Consider the following 19,197-nt stretch of genomic DNA (forward strand, 5'->3'; position numbering starts at 1 on the left):
TAAAGCCCATTCTTAAAAATTCTCTTTATAAAATAAAGGTTGCAATAGTTTTATTAGGAAAAAAATCTGACCATCACCTTTTTGGCTCTCTCAGTCTCATTCCTAGTATCTTCATTTTCTCTCAAGCCATCATTCTGAACAGTCTCTGTGCAGACCCATTCCTCACAAAATTCTCTTTATAATGTTTCTTTACAAAATAAATCATAGCCAGAAAGTTTTTTTTTTGTCTTCTCTTCTGATTCCTCTTAGAGCCTCACAGATCAAAGAAAAACTTCCATGTTCTACCTGACTCCATATGAAGAAACATTATAGAGAGTGATAGTAATGACTGTTAACTTTTAGCATCTCTGCTTTTAAAGAAACAGCAATGGCTTCTACAACTTTTACAAAAGAAACTTTTGAAACAGAGGTTACAACTGATAACCAAGGTAAAACTTACAGGGAAAAAATATACAGGGAAAAGAAATTCCATTTACTCTTTAAATTAAGAACGAGACAAAGAACTGATTGAAATGTAAAAGAACAAGTCATTTACCAATAAATAAATGCTCAAAGGATATGAAAAGGAAGTACTTTTTTTAATATGGTCTAGGAGAAGCAATCAATTAACAAACATGTATTAAGTGCCTAAAAATGTGCCAAGCATTGTACTAAATTCTGGGGACACAAAAACAGAAATGACATAATCCTTGCCTCGAGAAATTTACATTCTCTTGGGTTAGATAACTTGCAGCCATCAAAGTATATCTATGGAATTCCAACTCTATCCCCAATTAATGTAATTACAAAGTGTTAAGAATATGAGTGGTCACATTTTTTAATATGTGAAACTATTTTTAATATATGAAATTATGGTTTATGCCTATCCCTCTTTTTAATTCGGTTAAAAAAAAAAGGAATAATATGAATGCCTAACCAACTAAGCTAACCATGCCCACTGGAAATTTAAATAACTGTATAATTTCAGCAGGAGACTTACTCTGGTAGCAAAAACATTAGTGAAGGAATCAAGGTAGGATATCCTTAAGGTGGCAGATTCTTAGTTCTAGACTAAATGACAATAAGGAGGAGTGGGAGAGGGAACTCACAAGGAGTGTTATTGCCCTCCCCCTGCCCCAGAGAAATGAAAAGTCTGAGAAATAGAGTGTCTTGGTAATCAACAATCAATTTATTAATTAGATTAGTGGATAATCAATGAATTGAGGTCAGTGGTTCTCTTGGAAACCAAAGACCCGTCATGGAAGCTGTTGAATATTTAAATACTTTTAGAAAAAGGGGAGTCCCTAAGGGTGAAAATCAACTCTTATTGGTTAACAATTAATGAGAAAATGAATATTATAATACCAGGAGGGCATTTTTTCTAATGAGGGGCTAGATAATAACTCTGATCATGTCAGCACTTTCCCAGATCATTACCCCTCCAGCAATCTATACAAAAGAATCTATTCTCTGCCTAGTCCTACCTGAGTAGAACAGTGGTGGAGTTACAGTAAGAATTCCACCTAGATAAGATGGTCTAGGAGGGGTGAATTTTGGGGGCAGGGTCAGAAATGTCCTTGAGAGGCTAAGTTTTGAATGAGCAAGCAAAAAGATAGGATCTTTGGGTCCCATGTAGTAAATTGGTTATTAATATAACAAGAAAATAATAATTTTTCTCACACACCCAGACAACTGACCACATTATTAGGGAGACTGAAACAGTACCTGATAATACTGTAACACACAATACTGCTCCCAGGAGCAGTAAAAGACATAACTAGAACAAATATAAACACATATGGATACAGGAAGATAGCCCTTTAAAGAAGAAAGCAGCTTCAAAGAATGTGACATCTTGTGGTAAAAAGACTGCTAGCTATGGAATCTAGAAACATGTTAATCCTTGGATTCCAGAAACAATTACACCTGATAGAACTCAATGGGGACCATACAAAGGGACAAAAACATCTTTCACTAACTAGGAGGTGTGAGTTTTACCTTTCCCACTAACATACCCTCTAAATTTTAGGCGTTATTTTCAGGGCCCTGCATGCAGAAACAGAGTGCACCTTGTTTAGGGAAAATATTTTATACCATCTGTTCTTACTATACCTTCTCAGTAAATCCCTTTTCTAAAAACTAATGTATTTCAACTGTTTCAGTAATAATGGAGAGAATACCAGTGTAGAGTCACAAGCAGCAGCACTAGAAACCTCATCAATCTCCATAGTACTCCTAAAAATCATGAGAGAAGTAGTAGTCAACTATTTTTTGAGGACACATCTTGTCAGTTCAAGTCAGGGTTGAGTGAGTGACTCCACAGTAAGTGCTACATATACATATATGTATATAAGTATATGTATACACATGTGTCACACATATTATGTTTTTATTGACATGTGTACATATGCAAATACATATGTGTATTATAGATGCATATACATATAGTGGGACATTTGATCTGTACCTTAAAAGAAATTACGGATTCCAAGAGTCAGAAGGAGAGAATATTAGCATTGAGACAGGAGATGGAACATCGAATGTGAGGAACAGTAAGAATTCTAGTAGCTAGATTGTGTGTATGTTTGTCCTTCGTAGCTGAAGAAGACGATGCCATCAGAGAAATAATGACATGACTTGCACTTGACTTTGTTTTGAGTGAGGGAGGGCTGTGCAAGTCACCAGCCTCACTTCTCCTCCAGAGTCATCTGAATCCAGTGACCAAATATTCATCAGGATGACTGGAGATGACCCCGGATGAAGCAATTGGGGTTAAGTGAGTTGTCCAGGGTCACACAACACAGCTAGTGAGTGTCAAGTGTCTGAGGTGAGATTTGAACTCAGGTCCTCCTGACTCCTGCACTGGTGCTCTATCCACTGCACCACCTAGCTGCCCAACTAGATTAGAGTGTGTAAATGGAAGCAATGTAAAATAAGCCTGGAAAGGTAGGTACGAATCAGGTTGTAATTCCTATAAATGCCAAAGAAATGTGTATTTGATCCAAGAGGTCACAGGGAGTCACTTAAGTTTAATGAGCAGGGGAGTAATGTGGCAAGACTTCTATTTAGGAAAATATCTTTGACAGCTATGTGGAGGATGAATTGGAGAGGAAGTTTACCTGAGGCAGGGCAACCATTTAGAAGGCTCATATAATAATTGCCAGGTGAGATAGGTGAGATTTAGGAAAGGAGATACACCAACAAATATGGTATTTCTTCTGTGTCTCTTTCATCATTCCTTTTTCAAGGGTAGCTATTAGTTAACCAGGAGTGAAAACCTACAACATCAGAATCAGGAGCAGGGGAAGTACCTCCAGCTGAGTTACACAAGGAGGTTGCCTTCACTTCTGAAGGTGGCTTCTCTGATAACATGAGAAGGCAGGGCAGGACCAATTCAGGAAGTGGCACTGTCATATTGGGAGCTTCCAACCAAGGCCAGTTTAGAATAAAACTCTTCCTCCTCCAAGCCTCGCGTCTCATCAGCAGCCCTGGCTACTCAGCAGCCAGGTAATTTTTTTAGCACCCTGAGAACCTGTAAGAAAAATACTTTATAAACCATAAAGTGTTATAGAAATATGAATTATTACTATGGTTACTGCAGGTATAAATATAGGGCATTCTCCTATGCCCTAGGAACACAGGGGTCACCAAGTGTGAATGAGAGGAATTAATTTAGCAGGGCGCCTGGCAGGTTGTATGATTTGTCCTAGATGTCAGAAGCAAAGCAATGATATATTAAGAGCAGTGGGCTTTCCAAGGGGACATTTGCATTGCTTTATTTGGGGGAATGCAAATGAATGAACAGTGAAAGTGACCTTGGGTCTCATGGTTCAAACTAGTTCTCTACTAGTTAATAGCCAGGCTGATTGAGAACATTAGGCGGGGAGGTTACAGATGTCCTGTTTATTAGACAGAAAACATTAACATCTTGGTTGTACATTGAAACACAGTAAGACACGAAAATAAACAGAGGGCAAAGGGGAAAAACTCACTGAATTTCCATCAAGCTGAATATAAAAAATAGAGAGAGAGAAACAGAGAGAGATGCTGGTGTTTGCTCAGATATATAAGAGAAGCAAAACAGAGAAGGTTTTTTTTTTTTTTAATGGAGCTGTTTTCCCCTCTGCAAGGTTAGCAAGGCTAATGAAATTCACTCAAGAAACTGCTTAGTGAAAAAGCAAAGGACTCTGGGCCTGATCTCAGAGCTGAGGATGGCAACACATAGCCTCCTTAGGGAACTAGAAAGAATCGTACAATGTTAGAGTGAAAGGCCTTTGGAGGTCATCTAATCCCACTCCCTTATCCTACAGATGGAAAAATAGAAGCCCAGAGAAGCTAAGCAACTAGAGCTACACAATCAAGTTAATGACAGAGCCAAGTCTGGAACCCAGTTTTCCTGATACCCAGACCGAAGATTTGGTCTTTCATGCCTAAACGGAGCTGATGAGTCTTTTCTTGGCATTGAGATTCCTTTTAGTGTTCATATATAATAAAAATAAGGATATAAAATATAAAATAACTTACGTTTAAGTAGCAGTTTATGGTTGGACTTATAGACTTAATCTCTTTCTATTTGCCTGACTTCTTCATCTCCTAATTATGGCGGTTCCCCAAAGCTCTGGGGAACCTCTTCTCTCCCTACAAAAAATACCAGGGTTCTTAGCCTGAGGTCTTGGTACTTTAAAAAAATTATAAATATCTATCAATACAATTGGGTTCTATTCCTATATATTTTATTCATTTAAAAACATTTTTCTGAGAAAGGGTCCATAGGCTTTGGCAGACTGCCAAAAAAGATCTATGACACACAAAAAGTTAAGAACCTCTGCTCTATACACGATTTCTCTGTGTGTCTCTGCCTCTATCTTTCTCTTGGCCCTATGGGTTTCATTATTAACTCTATTTATCTATTCATAAATATATTTATCTATATATATATATGGTTGTATGTGTATATGTGTATATATACATATCTGTGTGTATATATGTGTGTATGTATGTGTGTAGACACACATATAAACCTATCTCAGGCCCAAGTCTCTTATTTGAATACATTAGTCTCATATCAGCAACTGTCTACCCAAAATTTCAAACTGGATGTTCCAGAAACATATCAAACTCAACATGTCCATGTTTTGTTGCTACAGACATAGTCTACTGAGATTTTAGCAACTGACTTGACGAAAGTCTCTGATGCTATCACTGGGGAAAAGGATGGAGAGGGGAAGAGAGCTGGTCAATCGGGTTATTCCAGAACTAGATGACTAAATAGGTCCAAAGAGTTAGTGGTTTGATGTCAGCTTGTAAAGAGAAGCTGTTTAACATGAGATCACATATTTACAGCTAGAAAGAAGCTTAGAAGACATCTAGCCTGACTCCTTAATTTAAGTTTCCTCCTCCATACTTCTTTCAGAAAGTCTTTCTTCACCATTCCTCAGTAGCTATCTTAATCTATAAGACATCTCTACCTCTGGGGCTCCTTTCTCTACCTGATTAGTCTCTTCCAGAGCCTCCATTTTAAGGATGTGCCCAAGCTACTCCCATGTGCTCTCTAGGATCCACTTTGGGCTCTTACAACTTCTTTTTCCATCTTGTGGGTACCTTTTCCCCTTCCTGAATCCCCTGGCTTTTCAACTTCCTTTTATAGGTTTTCTTTCTTCATTAGAATGTAAACTCCTTGAGGGCAAGATCTTTTTATTTTTTTATTCTATTTGGTTTCTTAGTGCTTAGCACTATACTTAGTAAGTGCTTAATAAGTAAGCAGGCACCTGAGGGTTAGGGTTTGTGAAGCAGATAGAGTAGGATCTGGGGGCAGCTAGGTGGTGCAGTGGCTAGAGCACCAATGCAGGAGTTAGGAGGACCTGAGTTCAAATCTCACCTCAGACACTTGACACTCATAGCTGTGTGACCTTGGGCAAGTCACTTAACCCCAATTGCCTCATCCTGGGTCATCTCTAGTCATCCTGATGAATATCTGGTCACTGAATTCAGATGACTCTGGAGGAGAAGTGACGCTGGTGACCTGCACAGCCCTCCCTCACTCAAAACAAAGTCAAGTGCAAGTCATGTCATTATTTCTCTGATGGCATGGTTTTCTTCGGCTCTGAAAGATGAACACACACACACACACACACACACACACAGATGGATCTGGAATCAGGAAGAATCAAGTTCAAATCCAGCCTCAGACACTAGCCAGCTGTGTGACCCTGGGCAAGTCACTTATCCTCTGTTTGTCTCAATTTTCTCAATTCTAAAATGGAGATTATAATATCACATACTCCTAGAGTTGTTGCACCAATAAAATGAGATAATACTTGTAGAAAAGAAAGTATAGAACCTGGAACATAGTAGGCACTGTACAACTACTTGTTCCCTTCCCTCTGATACAATTTTGTTGACTTGATTTGGCATAGGTACAGAGAAATTAAATGATTTGCTCCAAGTCATGCAGATAATATACAAGAGGTGCAGATTTTGAACAGAAGTCCTCTTGACTCCAAATTCAGTATTAGTTATATTATTTCACACTGGCTCCCTCTTGTTTTTATCAATAAATAAAAAAGGCATATAGATAGATAGATACATAGATAGATAGATAGATAGATAGATAGATAGATAGATAGATAGATAGATAGACACAGACAGACACACATACACACATATAGTGTATATATGGAGAGAAAGCGTATGCGCAAATTTATAGAAGGCATAAAACTAGGAGAGATATGTAAAACAATTGATGTCAAAGACAAGACATACCTTGGTACATGAGAATATTAAATTGAATGAGGCAAAACAAAATCAAATAGAGATAAAGATAAAGGTTTATATATGAGTGTTATAGGGGTTTTTTTAAATCAATGTCATGAGTATAAAATAGAGAAGATGCAGCTAGGCAACACTTCATATGAAGAAGAGAAGGTAGTTTCTATGGCCAACAATCTCAACATGAGTTATGAGTTAATGTGATATGGCAACCAACAAAGCTAATGCAGTCTTAGGCTACTTTAAGAGAGAGATAATGTCTAGTAACAGGGAGGTGAAAGCCCTCTTGAGACTACATCTGGAGGGGCAGCTAGGTGGTATGATGGATAGAACACTAGCCCTGGAGTCAGGAGGACCTGAGTTCAAATCCAGCCTCAGGTATTTAAAAGCTGTGTGACCCTGGGCAAGTCACTTAACCCCAATTGCCTCCAGATGGAATACTCTAGTCAGTTCCAGATGCCATATAATAGGAAAGGCAGAACTAAACTAGGAAGTATCCATAGGACAACCAAAATGGTGAATAGCCTTGCAATGATGATTACCCTGGAAAAGAGAGTCATTATGGGTCAAACATGATAGTTGTCTTCAATACTTGAAAGATTGTTATACGGAAGAGGGATTAGATTTATTCTACTTGATCCTAGAGGACAAAGCTGCAAGCACTGGGTAGAAGTTGTAAAGAGACGAGTCTAGACTTGAAATCAGGGAGGAAAAACTCTTAATAAGTAGGGCTATCAAAAAATAAAAAGAATGGACTGCCTTGGAAAGTAAGGAAATATGCATTTATTAAGCACCTACTATGTGCCAGACTCTATGCTAAATCCTTTACAGTTATCTCACTTGATATTCACAACAGTCCTGGAAGCAAAGTGCTATTGATATCTCCATATTACAATCTGGAAAACTGAGGCAGGGAAGGGTTAACTGACTTGTCCAGGGTTACACAGGTACTGGGTGCTCGAGGTCATTCAAGTCCTGCCATCTAGCTGCCACTAGAGAGATAATAGAGTCTCCCAAAATGGAGATCTCCAAGGAAAAATAAATAATCACTTGTTAGATATTTTATAGAAGGGATTCTTGCTTAGATACAATTTAGAATAGATAATCTCTGAGTTCAATTCCAATTCTGAGACAATATTTATTATTGAATGACTGTTTACTTGACAATACCTATGTATTCATATCACCTTTCTTGGAAGTAGAAGAAGTTGCATCCTCTAGAGATGGTCCAGTTCCCCCATCTCTAGAAGGAACCTCATGTACATATCACTGCAAGTACAATGCTCCTTCTTCCTGTCCTTCTCTGTATCACAATCCTTTCACCAGTCAGGTTCCTGATATTGGTGAGAATTCCCTCTTTAAGTATTCCTCTATCTTCCTCATTTCCTCCATGAACCAATTCTTACAAGCTTTCCAGTGATATGGAAGACCACCAACTTTGCTATCTGCCTTGCCACTCCCTCATAAAATCCTCTTAGGCTTACCACATGCCCAGTAGCTATACCCTCCAGATGCTTAGACAATCTCATCAGATACAGGTCTGAGCTTTGCCATCCACTCATTGTACCCTTAGGACTTCCAGGTCTCTGCAGACAAACTCTTTTATAGATGTTGTCTCTTCTAATTAGAGTCTGAGTTCCTTGAGAATAGGAACTATCCCAAGTTTTTAGTTGTATCTCTAGCACTTAGTACAGTGCTTAACATATAGTAAGTGCTTAATAAATGCTTTTTTATTCATTCATTTTTTATAGTCTTTCAAGGAACATTCATTTAATAAATCAACAGGATTTTATTAAGCCTCTACCATTTTCTAGGTTCTGGGAATACAAATTTAAAAATGAGACTCCTCTGCCCTAAAGAAGCCTACATTCTCCCCGGTAACCTGGAATACAGTAATACATACTTCAACTTCTTTCATTTTCTCCTCTAGGATAGAACCAACCTGCATTGTGTGTGTATATGTAAGTATATACACATACATATATACATATATTTGTGTTATGTGGTACTGGGAGAAACCCAGCATTTGTGTTTACATGGTACTGGAAGGTATCCAAGTTACACCATCTATATAGGGCAATGAAAAATTCTCCATTTCCTCCATGCTTGCTTGAAGTGAGTTTTACAGTCCTTTCTTCCTTATAGTACCCATTTAGTTAACTCTCAAGGACAACGACTGTACCAACATGCCAATTTGCAAGACATGAGATTGCAGAAACTAATAGAATGTGTCACACTTTATCACGCCACTGAGGGCCAGGTACTTCCCTCCACTTTTCTAGACCCTAGACTCTCTGGCCCCACTAGGAATCCAAGAATTAATTTATTTGACAGTTAGAAGCAGATAAAACACAAGGAGAGAGAACTCCAGTAGAAAAGGGAGAAAAATCTAATGAGATAGAACACCCAATTTCCTCTTGTCACTGTTCTCTAGAACCACCCACTATTTCCCTTACCTGATTTGGTAAGAAGAGGGATAGAAGAGGGAATGGGACAGGCAAGGCTGGATTCATTTAGCACCTAGAAGCAGCCAAGATCTAAGATCAGAGTACCTAAGTATAAAAGAGAAAGTGCACTTACCAAATGGGATCTGTGAACTTCATTCCACCTTGCTGCTGCTCTCGAGAACTTTCCTCTGCTTTCCTGGGTAGTAGGCTCTCCGTGTTCAGTTCCAGGCACCCCATTTTAGGAAGATCATCAACAATCTTGAGGTAGGTGACCAGGAGAATGAAAAAAGGTTTGGAAGACTCATTTTGGAGAACTAGGAACAACAAATAGAAGTTGCTCAGAGGTAGATTTTTGTTCAATGTAAGAAAAAGTTTTCTAGCAATTAGAGTTGTCTCAAAGAGAAATGGACTACCCAGGAAGGCAAAGCCATAAGTAGGGCAACTGGGGGTTGGAGGACACAGACAGAATTTGTGCTCATTAGTGGGCAGAAACAACTCACCTTAGCACCTAATAAGAAATCAATCAATCAACACTTATTAAGCACCTACTATGTGCCAGGTAATGGGTGAAGTGCTGGGTGTATAAAGACAAAAATGGAACACTCTCTGCCCTGAAGGTGCTTAAATATAATTAAGAGTGACAACATATATACAAGGGTTACAAAAAACATATGAAATAAATATAAGGTCATTGGGGCAAGGGGAAGCACTACAGTTGGGGGGTGCCAAATAATTATGATAGTAAGCTATCAGATGGCATACTTTCTCTCCACAGCAACTGTGCCCAAAGAGAGTTTCACCCAGACCCAAGGTGCCATGCTCCTTCTACAAGTCTTCCGAACTCCTTCTATAGGGGGTTCCTGGTGGTCTCTGTTTCTGCACCAATAGGAAGGGTCTCTGAGTCTCTCCCCAGATCAGGCCTTTTGTCCTGAGATCTAAAGTCTTCTTTTCCCTCCACATCTCTCCTTCCCCACCAAACATCATCCCACCACTGAATTTATCTTAAGCCTTCCCCGGGCATGTTTTGTGGCTCAGTGTAGATAGAATTGATGGCTATAGCTCTGCTGTGAAGTGATGAGTTCCCTGTCACTGGGGATCTTCAAATAGAGGCTAGATGACCATATACTGGAAATGATTTAGAGGAGATTCCTACTCAGGTTTTGGTTAGACTAAATGACCTCTGAAGTCCCTCTGAACTTTGAGATGACTTGATAAAGAGGTATAGTCCCCTATATGAGAGTGGGCCCAGGGTAGAGGTGGGAGGATGATGGGATCTCAGCATCTTAGGGCTAAAGGGGACCATAGAATCCATTGTATTATATCTAAGGGGGTAAATGTTTGGCTTTCAAAATGTATACCTAGATGGGCTGCTGAAGTTTTCAGGGACAAATTCAGTAGCACTAAGGCCCATGGAAGAATATTACCATTTTGTTGAATGAAAGAAGTAATGTGCTTCTAAAGCTGATTATACTTTTCAGTATATTTTTTAATACTTTGAATATATTATTTGAAATATATGAATATATTATTTGAAAATATATATTTTGAAGTTTTTGAAAGGTGAAGGGGTGTTAGCTCCTGAAGTGAAGGATGGAGTGTAACACAAACTCCACCTGGAGCCTGTAGAGGCTTCTATATCTCCTAGAAAACAAAGCATTCTCCATCAAGAAGCCAGCCTATACCTCTAGAATTCTACCCCTTCAGTGGTTTCTATCCCCTTCTCCCTAATACCCTCCTACCTGCCTGCCCCAGGCCATGATGTTTGTGACCAAACCAGACCACTGTACTTGGCTCATCCCAGACCTTGAGGGCTGTCATTCTGAAGTGTCCCCATATAGAGACCGAATCTGTCCCTGTGGCTTTTACTCAGCATTCCACTACTCTGCTGCCTCCAAGATAGGAAATTCCACTGCCTCCCTTTAGTGCCTTGCTACTAGTCTGCCCTCCTTGGTCTTGTCCTAAATCCCCTGGGTTACTCTGACCTCCACCTCCCAGGATTAGTGCCACTCTCTGCGCCCCTCCCATATTTGAGATTTCCAATATAGGGTGTTAGGGCCCTCTGAGTCCCTAGTCCTGGGCTGTCCTATCTATGCTAGTGACTGACCAGTTACTGCCCACTGCCATTTCCAGAGCCTTGAAAGTTCCATGTTTCCTATCTCTGGTCATGATGGAAGGCTACTCAGCATGGGCACAGTCCCCTTTCCTGTTGCTGCTCACAGGCTTCTGGTTGACTTCCACAGTTCTGTGGTGAAAGAAAAAACTTCCTATGGTTTTTCATTAGATTACTCAGTCATTATTTGGTCAGATAAGAACTTCGGGGTTTTGCTAGAGCAGACATGGGAGAGCTAGGTGGTCTTGCTTTCCATTCAGGGAACCATCTCATCAGGAAATCTTTACTCTTTCAAATACAGCAGGCCTTCCCTTCATACCGATCCTACCTCCTGCTTAATATGAAAACAAAGGAAATATAACCAGACAAAATCCCTCCAAAATGGGCAAACTTTCCATGTCGTTTGGATCCATGCAGTACAGTGGAAGGAGCACTTCGTTGGAGTCAGAGGACCTAGCTTCAAGTCCCAGCTTCACAACTTACTAGCCCTGGTATCTTAGGCAAGTCAATTCAATTCTTTAGACTTCATTTCTTCATCTGCAAAATGGGTATAGTAATGAAATATTTGCTTTACCTACCTTATTGCAAGAAAAGTGCTTTATAAATTACATAAGCTTCATTAATAAGAACTATTATTATTGAAATGAAATAATGTGTGGAAGAGGTTTTGTAAACTTTGAAAATTATACAGATGTCAATTATTATTACAGTGCTATGTGATAAAGAGCTTCAAAGCAACAAAAATGTCATTTGAGTGCATCCAATTTGCTGGATTACTCAAGTGGCCCATTTACTTTAAGGCAGCAAAGCTCTCAGAGTTGAAGAATTTTACATCAAATTCAGAAATGGTTTTTTAAAAATCCTTTGGAATACTAGATGTCAATATATTCAGAGGAACCCTGAGAAGTCCTCCTCTGACACAATAATGCTCCAAATCAATGAAATCTTTATTCCTGCGATTATAATGGCACTTTTAACACCAAGATTATAGGATACCGTATAAGGCTGCTGATCACATGCTGAGTCTTTCTAGGCAAAATAACATTACAAATAACATGAGCAACAGCATCTCTCAAAGGGAAATAGGGACACACGATATACCCATGCATACCCGCACATAGCCAACGTGCCATTTATTTCAACAGAACCTTTAAAATTATTTCAGCAATACTTTGAACTCTATTATTCAGTATTGTACTCCAATGGCCTCTCTGCAGATAGAGAAATGTCTTTTATATAGATAAACAAGAGTGGTTATGTACTATGATGACTACAACTTTGAGCAGAGCTCTAACTAGGGTGAAGGAACTGGCATTTTGACCCACAGTCCTGAAATTTAAGGATCAACAACATTTCAGTTCTTTCACCCAGTAAAATACAACTGAGCTTAGTATGAGCTAGCAGGAAAAATTAGTTTAAAACAGGAAGTTGGCAGATAGAAGACTTTTGTTCTTCCTGTACGACCTGCCTCCACAGCATTTGTTTCTCAATGTTCCAGGGTTGCTGTCTGTGGGGGGTCTCTGTTTCCCTGCCATGGAATAATAATATCCCTCAGTGTTGACTTGTGCTTCAAAGGTCTCCCCTCAAGGTACCTGTCCATGTTCACCTAGGATAGCGATAGGGATTGAACTTCTCACTTTATTGATATATGAAACTCCTCTATGACAAATGCCTTGCCTTGCACGATGGCGCCCTCTCTGCCACTGAGAGTTTTAGGGAGTTACCTAGGCCCTAGAGCACCAAGAGGCTACATGACTTGTCACAGTTTACATGGGCAGCTTGTGTCAGTGGAGGAACATGAACCTAGGTCTTCCCAGCTCCTGCTTAAATGTTTATTGTCATCTTTAAAACTTATTTAACAATTTAAAATTTATCTTTAAAAGGTAATTTGAGGGGGAGGAGCCGAGATGGTAGAGAACTCTTGTCTGAACTCTCCCCCCAAACCCTCCAAACATAAATAATGCCATTGAATAATTCTCAGACGAGCAAAACCCACAGAAGATGGGGTGAAATAATTTTGCATCCAAAGACAACTTATAAGTTCAGCAGGAAAGATGTGACTCACCTGGGTGAGCATGGAGCATAGTCTATTACAGGCCTAGCACTGACTCAGCCCCAGCAAACCAGGAGGAGCAGGCCCTGGGAATCACTGAATCGACAATAGCTGAAGCTGCTTCCAGAACTCTGAGATCACATATAGTGGTGGGGTGTGAGGAGTCAAACAACTGGTCAGGAAGGATTGCAAGGGCCTCTTTGCTAGCACCACAGCAGTACTCTGTTGCTTTGCCCATACTCAGCTCTAGGTTGCAGTCCTGGGTGGCAGTCCCAGGCAAGGAGGAGAACTAGCATACCAGAGTTTGCAGCAGCAGTGGAGGGGGGCACCTTCCTCACAGTTCCAGGGCACAAAAGAGTTCTTACAGTCACTCACAGACCAGAAGATAGGTCAGGAGATTGGTAAACACCTCTCCTTAGATCCTATCAACTTAGAAAAATTGAAAATTTACAAGTACCTGGAAGTATCTCTGAAAACATCTGCACAAACCCCTGAAGCTTGGGGAAATGCTCCCTTCACCCTGGAAGCAGAGCCCCCCTACTTTAACAAAGTGTTAAAAATCAAGAAATAGGCTGAGAAAATAACCATAGAAAGTCACTACAGTGACAAGAAAGATCAAAACACACACTCAGAAGAAGATAAAGTTGAAGCTCCTACATCTAAAACCTCTAATAAAAATGTGAATTAGTCTAAGGGCATGGAAGAACTCAAAAAGGATTGTGAAAAGCAAATAAGAGAGGTAGAGGAAAAACTGGGAAGAGAAATGAGAGTGATGAAAGAAAATCATGGAAAAGGAGTTAACAGCTTGGTAAAAGAGGAACAAAAAAATACTGAGAAAAATAATACTTCAAAAACAGACTAGGTCAAATGGTAGAAGATGCACAAGAATCCAGTGAGGAGAAGAATGCCTTAAAAAGCAGAATTAGTCAAATGGAAGAAGAGGCACAAAAATTTACTAAAGAAAAAAACTCCCTAAAAATTAGAATTGAGCAAATGGAAGCTAATGACTTTATGATAAATCAAAAAACACAATAAAGCAAAACCAAAAGAATGAAAAAATAGAAGACAATGTGAAATATCTTAATGGAAAAACAACTGACCTGGAAAACAGATCCAGGAGAGATCATTTTAAAAATATTGAACTGCCAGAAAGGTATGACTAGAAAAAGAGCCTAGATATCATCTTTCTTTTCATTATTAAATTATTTTAAACTTAAATACACAATAAGGAAAAAAGAAATATAAGCTTAATAAGAAAAACAAGAAATGAAAAAGTAAGTATTGCCATGTGCACAACAGAACATAAGATTGGATTCAAAATATACAGCAATAAATTTTCATTTCAAGAAAGCCTATATAATACTACACATTGTGTTCAGAGTTATCCATCTTGGTTTTCTTGCAAGTTTTCTTTTGTGCTTTGCTATGTACTCTTTACTTTGGTCTTTCTGCCTGCCTACCAAACCCCATACCTCCAAAAGCCAGAATTAAGCACAAATACATATGTGTGTGTTCGTGTGTGTATACTTACATATTCATATATATATATATATATATATATACACTTAGATACTAAAAGCATACTCATATATAGACATATACATTCATATACATCTATGTAAGATTATATTATACTTGTTTGTCCTGTTTCTCTAAGGGTGGATAACTTCTTCTCTCATAAGTCCAAGTCTTTCCATATTTTTCTAAGTCCACCAACTCATCATTTCCTACATCACACTGTCTAGTTGTTTTAAATAGCCTAAAACAATATTGACTAATATGGCTGACATATAGTACAGTTTCCCTATTTCTTTCTCTTTTGATTAAATCTATTTTAGCTTTAACTTTTTCTGAGATCATGATAACTACCCAACTTTTTCCTAATAAATTCTACTCCTGATCTTTATTTTTATGTTCGTGTGTATCTCTTATTTCCTATCCCTCCTGACTCTTCTTCCTATTACTTAACCCCCTTCTCCAAAGATCCCTCCTTTATCCTCTCCCCCACCCCATTCTTTTCCCTTTTCCTCTTGTTTCTATCTATACTTTTATAGCCTTCCAAACATTTGTTATTCCCTCTTTATCCCATTCCCATTAATCTAGACCCTTCTCTGCTTCCCTCTTATACTATTTCTTCACCCTCTTATTTCTTTGTAAATTTAGAATATGTTTATTCCTTTCTAAATATATTGTTCTCTCTTTAACCTAGATCTGATGCAAGTAGGATTCTCTTTAAAAATCCCTCTCTTATTCTCTTTCCTTTACTTATCACCTTAGCCTTTTATTTCTTTCTGAATTTAAAAGACTTCTATACCCTTCTAGGTATATTTATATTGTTCCCTCTTTAACCCATTTCCAATAAGAGTAGGGTTCTAGAACTACCAGTCCTCCTCCCCCATCTACTTCCTCTGTGCTAGTTCTTCTCCTTGTATCTCATTTTCCTTCTACCTTTTCCTAAACAGTTTTACTTTTTTAAATCACATAATACTCAGATCTACCCTAATGTTTCTTTCAAACTACCCAATTATTAATAATAATCTTAGATATATGTTTTATACTTCTTCATATAAAAAGTAAATAGGCTGTCCTTATTCAGTCCCTTGTAATTAGTCTTTGATATATACCTCATACTGTTCTTGAATCCTGCATATCAAAATTTCTACTACAATTGGGGCTTTGTTTTGTTTTTTTGCAACAAAATCCTGAAAAGTCTTGTAATTCTTTGGATATCCATTTTTTCATTCAGGATTATGTTTAACTTTGCTGGGTATGAAATTTTCAGTTGCCACCCCAGTTCTTTTGCTCTTCAATATATAGTGTTGCATGTGAATATAACCTGTGGTAGAGCATTTTGAGGTTGTATTGGTCTGATCAGCCACAGTTAGACACACTGAAACTTCACTTCATCATGGTGATGTCATTTTGGTCCTCTTCGAAAAGGGAGGACAACAACCAACCAACCAGACAGTGTTCTAAGACCTGTCCTGTCCTGTCCTTTCCCAAAACCTTAAGCCTACTGCACTATGAAGCTGGGACGCCAATGGGCCCCTGCCTAAGAGTTCTTCTGGACCCTCCTGGTTTTAGAGTGATTATCAATAGTAACTGTTGCTCTTTCTTTCCCAGCCTGATGTCTTTCTTTTTCTTGGCCTTAAAGGGGCCATGCCCTGGCTACTTCTTAAGCAGGCCTATTCAATGAATGGGCCTTGCCTCACCCTAAGTGAGTACCTGCAAAGACCTTGGCCTAAAGGGCCCAAGGTCTTCCAGTGCATCCTGGGTCATCTCCAGTCATCCTGAGGAATATCAGGTCACTGGATTCAGATGGCTCTGGAAGAGAAGTGAGGCTGGTGACCTGTACAACCCTTCCTCACTCAAAACAAAGTCAAGTGCAAGTCATGTCCTCATTTCTCTGATGGCATGGTCTTCTTGCAGCAACGAAGGATGAACACAATCCAAGACCTGTGGTATTTTAGTGTCACCACTGTTAGGTCTTGTGTGATTCTAATTGTAGTTCTATCATATTTCAATTTTTTTTCCTTGTTCAAAATATTTTATTCTTGAGCTGAGGGTTTTGGAATCTGACTATGATATTCCTGTAAGTTTTCCTCATAGGATCTTTTTCAGGTGGTGCTGAGTGGATTTTTTTTTGTATTTCTAGTTTCTCCTCTTGTTCTACCACTTCAGCACAATTTTCTTTAATTATTTCTCATATTATTATATCAAGATATTTTTTCTGATTGTAGTGTTCAGGTAGTCTAATTATTCTTATGTCTCCTCTTCTTGATCTGTACTCAAGATCAGTTGTTTTTCTTATGAGATGTTTCACATTCTCTTCTGTTTTTTCATTCTTTATATTTGATTTTATTATGTCTTGACCTCATAACTTCACTGGCTTCCCCTTGTCCAATTCCAATTTTCAAGGAGTCATTTTCTTCTTTGATCTCCTCTTCCAGATGGTTGACTTTCTTTTCATAATCTTCCTGTTTTTCTTAGATCGGTTTTATTTATGAATTTTTTTCTTAATCTCTCTAATTTGATTTTTTAAGTTTTTTTTAAGTTCTTCTATGAATTATTTTTGAGAAGGTAACCATTTGACATTACTCTTTGGGGTAGAAGAGGCTTTTTTTTTTTTGCTTTGGTATCCTCCTCTAAAGATGAACACCAGTCTTCTTTATTTCCATAATAACTTTCTATAATTGGATTCTTTTTCCTTTTCTTGTTTATTATTTTTTTAATATTTGTAATAGCTTATTATTCTAATCACTTCTAGTCCTAGGGTATGGGGGATGATGCCTCTGGTCTCAGATCCTCCTTCAGTATTCCCCGTTGGCCTGGAACTGTAATCAAGAACTTCACCCTCCTGTAAGTGTCCACAGCCAGTGGCATCCCTGCCCCACTGCTTCTGCATTCACTGAATGTATGCTATTTCTTTCTTGTCCAGGGTCACATATGGGCATCACAGCTGGGCCTGGTGTCCCTTTTCAGCAGAGTTTCCCTCAATCTTCCCTCACTTAGATCCTCAACTTTCCACACTGTCCAGGAGGTGAAAATTCCTGTGCCTGGGGTCAAGGCTGCTCCCAACCCAGCTAGCCCAAAAGGTCACTGCTTGTTATTTCAGTGGAACTAATCTAGAGGTGTTTACTCTTCACAGGAACCAAATCTCTGTCCTGGGATTTTTCTTTGGATCTTCTCTGGTTGTCCAAGGAGGAACCACTGTTCTGCCCCAATTCTTGTTTACCTTTATGACTCTATGTTCACCCTGAGGCTTTATTCTGTCTTGTTCTATGGGAAAAATCTGGAAGAGCTTGGAATTTTCTGAATATCCAAGGAATATTATAGTCAAATTCCAGAGCTCCCAGGTCAAGGATAAAATATTGCGAGCAACAAGAAAGAAACAATCCAAGTATTATGGAGTCACAGTCAGAATAACAAAAGATTATAGAATCTTAGGGTTTAGAACATGATATTACAGAGGGTAAAGGAGCTAGAATTACAAGCAAGAATCCAATTACAAACGACCCAGAAAAACTGAGCATAATCCTTCAGGAGAAAAAATGGACATTCAATGAAATAGAGGGTTTCCAAGCATTACCAGAGCTGAATAGGAAATTTGACTTTCAAATATAAGACTCAAGAAAAGCATAAAAAGATAACAGGAAAGAAAAATCACAAGAAACTTAATAAGGTTAGACTGTTTACATTCCTACATGGAAAGATGATACTTTTAACTTGTAAGAACTTTCTCATTATAGGGCAGTTAGAAGGAGCATATGTAGACAGAGGGCACATGTGTGAATTGAATTGAATATGAGTATGAAGAAATGATATCTAAAAAAATAAAATTAAGGTACGAGAGAGGAATGTACAAGGAGAAAGGGAAAAGGAGAAGTAGAATAGGGTAAATTATGTCACGTAAAAGAGACAATAAAAAGGTTTTACAGTAGAAGGAAAGAAGGGGAAGTTGAGGGGAGACAGTTGAACCTTATTTTCATCAGAATTGGCTCAATGGTGGAATAACATACATACTCAATTGGATATAAAAAAACTATCTTACCATAATGGAAAGTAGGAGAGAAAAGGGATAAGACAAGGGGGGACTGATAGAAGGGAGGGTTGTTTGGGGGAGGGGTAGTCAGAAACAAAACACTTTTGAGGAGGGACAGGGTGAAAGGAGAGAGAGAATACAATAAATGGGGGCATAGGATGGAGGAAATACATTTAGCAATAGTAACCATGAAAAGAAACTTTGAAGCAAGTTCTCTGATAAAGGCCTCATTTCTCATACATATAGAAAACTAAGTCAAATTTATAAAAACAAGAACCATTCCCTAAATGACAAAAGA

At 38.6% G+C, this 19,197-nt stretch overlaps 1 protein-coding gene across 2 annotated transcripts in view; it reads right to left on the reverse strand.

The window, feature by feature from the left end:
• Positions 1-19,197, reverse strand: part of LOC140501668 (F-actin-capping protein subunit beta-like) — a 137,740-nt gene that overhangs the window by 15,111 nt on the left and 103,432 nt on the right. The window contains exons 3-4 of one of the 2 annotated variants that reach the window (XR_011966306.1): positions 9,328-9,508; positions 557-3,511 (exon numbers count right to left, since the gene is read on the reverse strand). The gene's annotated coding sequence lies outside the window, so the exon portion shown is untranslated. Of the gene's footprint in view, positions 1-556; positions 3,512-9,327; positions 9,509-19,197 lie in introns of those variants that run through there. The other variant, XR_011966307.1, reaches the window with a different exon arrangement.

Source organism: Notamacropus eugenii, chromosome 4 (genome assembly GCF_028372415.1).
Source record: "Notamacropus eugenii isolate mMacEug1 chromosome 4, mMacEug1.pri_v2, whole genome shotgun sequence".
In the NCBI taxonomy this organism is placed as follows: Eukaryota; Metazoa; Chordata; class Mammalia; order Diprotodontia; family Macropodidae; genus Notamacropus; species Notamacropus eugenii.